Raw genomic sequence first — 3,282 nt, 5'->3', positions numbered from 1 at the left:
ATGTAAAAGTACAGTATTTTATTAACGTGATAGAAAAATGTCATTATCTGCTGTTTTATTGCAGTAATTTTCTATACATTCCTTGGTAGAAAATTAATTTCGAATGATCGTACCAGTCTCTCTTACATTATTTATACGCTAAACAGTTTCGTCTATATTTTGCGGCTTAAAAGGCGAATAAACTATAATATTCTTCTTCCTTAAACTTTAAATGGACAATACAAAGCCCTTTTTATCAAGTGAGGAATTGGCGAAGTGTCTAAGGCGACGGACGATTATCCAAAAGATGTCTTCAGTTCAAGTTCGAATCTCACTAGAGAAAATATTAGAAATTATGAAAAAATAATGTAGAAAATTTTTTGTTGTCATAGAATTTTATGAGTATTTATGAGAAAGCGCTTATTCTATGAGTAATTATAAAAAATTATGAGAAAATTTAATTGAAGAACCTACGAAACGACAGGATATGCGCGCAATCTGCAGCCAATCTGCCGTCATAGTCTGTCAACAGGCTCTGCGCGCAATCTGCCGCCAGTCTGTCGTCAGAGTCTGTTCGCAGACCCTGTCAACAGTCTGGCGGCAGATTGGGGACGCAGATGTCTATGGATCTGTCGACAGATCCTGCTCGGATTCGACAGATCCTGTCGACAGTCTGACGTCAGTCTACGCGCAGATTGCTTACTGGGTATATACATTTATCTTCTTAAACACTTTTCATAAATCTAATAAATAATACTTGTGAAAAGTCGTTTATTAGTGCAACAAATAAAACAAAGTAATCTGTTCATTTCGATCAGAAAATGTATATTTCGATGTGAAGTCGGATGCAAAATAAATTTGATTCAGAATATATGTAATATTTTTATTTTATTTTCGAATTTTTTCAATTTATGTTTTATTAATGTTCTATAAATTGTTTTTATTTTTGGTATCACCTTTTTAAAAACGCAGAAACATAAATATATAAGGTGTAGTAAAAAGAAATCCATTATTTTTGCATGAAATTAAAGGCCTTATTTAGCATAATTAGAATGATCCGATTTAGGTCAAATATACACCCTTTTGTTCGATAACTTGTTGTCATTTTGAAGGTAATTCCATTATGCCTCTCTCATAGAAAGCCTTGTCCCTATTGGCAAAACACTGGGACAGTCGATTTTCACAAGCTTCTCTTGAGGCGAATTTTTCACCAGCAAAATTATTCGCCATAGACAGGAACAAGTGGTAATCACTTGGTGCCAGTTCGGACTATAAGGTGGATGCATAAGAACCTCCCAACCAAGCTCCCGGAGCTTCTGGCGAATCACTATCGATGTGTGTGATCTGGCGTTGTCCTGATGGAACACAATTCCTCTTTTATTGGCCAAAGCTGGCCGCTTCTGGGCGATTGATTCCTTCAGACGGTCCAATTGTTGACAGTACAGGTCCGAATTAAGAGTTTGGCCGTAGGGGAGCAGCTCATAGTGGATGATTCCCTGCCAATCCCACCAAACACACAGCAAAGCCTTCCTGACCGTCAATCCTGGCTTGGCCACCATTTGCGCCGGCTCACCGCGTTTCGACCACGACCGTTTTCGCTTGACGTTGTCGTAGGTGACCCATTTTTCATCACCAGTCACCATCCGCTGCAGAAATGGGTCGATTTTGTTGCGATTCAGCAGCGATTCGCAGATGGAAATTCGGTCCATGAGGTTTTTTTGCGTTAACTCGTGTGGCACCCATACATCGAGCTTCTTTTTGTATCCTGCCTTATTCAAGTGGTTCCAAACGGTTTTTTGTGCAATGTTTAGCTCCTGGGCAATCGAAACAGTGCTTACATGACGGTCGGACTCGACGATTTCCATTATTTTATCGACATTTTCGACAATTGGTCTTCCAGAGCGTGGTACATCTTTGATATCAAAATTACCGGAACGGAATCGACGAAACCAAAATTGCGCGTGATTGGCTGTTACAATATCAGGATCATAAACACTATTTACATTTTCAGCCGCCTGGCTTGCGTTTTCGCCTTTATCGAAGAAAAACTGTAAAATATGGTGTATTTTCTCTTTGCTGGTGTCCATCTTTGACGCGCGCTCAAACAATACTGAGTCAAACAATTACAAAACTGTCTGAGAAGTTTTTTTAGTACGAAATCTTATCTTTCTAACGCCATCTAGTAAACCGATCGCACTTATACAACGCGAGATACACATTACTAAAGCCATCTATTGGAAAAATAATGGATTTCTTTTTACTACACCTTATATTACATTTTCCAATCATTTGTGTATCAATCTCCATGTCACTCCTTTATGAACTGTCGGAAAATGAGTCACATATACTTTGCACAGTCTAATAAAGAGTTAAAAAATAAAAAATTCAGTTTTTCTTAGAGTAAAGGGATTAAGTATATAACAAAAGTAATAAGTTATTTTCCCTACCTTCGCACTTCTCAATAGGCAACGTTGTTATTAACTACTATCTTAACCTTATCGTACAGCTACACACATTAGGGTGTATATCAGTTGGACACTGGGCAATTGAACACAGTCCAATCACAAGTTGCTGTTCCAAGGGACCCTACAAATGTCTCTAATCACACGGTGCTGTGTTTGGCTGTGTCCAAATGCACCGTGTCCAAGTACACCGCTCCCCACACATTATGCTTTCACACATTCTTACATGTAAAGTACCTTATCCCCATGATGCGTATTTAACAATACGCCTAAATAATAACAATTAATCGATAATCAACTTAGTATTTCTGTTGTATTGTACAATAGAAAGCCTGATCTTTTATTGGTTAGCTTTAGGAAGTTATTGGTTTGGGTGTATATCAGTTGGACACGGGGCAATTGGACACAGTCCAATCACAAGTCGCTGTTCCAAGGGACCCTACAAATGTCTCTAATCACGCGGTGCTGTGATTGGCTGTGTCCAAATGCACCGTGTCCAAGTGCACCGCTCCCATTGGTTACGCTTTATGCGAATTTAACAAAATATGCGCCATGAGGATTAGGCAGGGTTGTTAAACTCCCATGTAAAATTTTTGTCCAGTGTTTTAACGCCATCTAAAAGATGAACCCCAATAATATATGAACTACGTATTAAAGTAACTTACCGATCGATAAAGATTAGCTCTTATTCGTTTTTGTATATTTATTAGATTAAAATTTTAATTAATTTATAGAATTTAAAACAAGATTAAGAATTAAAAAGCAATTTTGAAAAATAATGAAAAAAGATTATTTAAAATAATGTATACATATACAAAAAAATTATTTTTAATAATGTATA

The sequence above is a fragment of the Odontomachus brunneus genome, unplaced genomic scaffold (genome assembly GCF_010583005.1).
Source record: "Odontomachus brunneus isolate Ranch 3 - 2012 unplaced genomic scaffold, Obru_v1 Obru_scaffold_230, whole genome shotgun sequence".
NCBI lineage: Eukaryota > Metazoa > Arthropoda > Insecta > Hymenoptera > Formicidae > Odontomachus > Odontomachus brunneus.
This window is presented reverse-complemented; position numbering follows the sequence as displayed.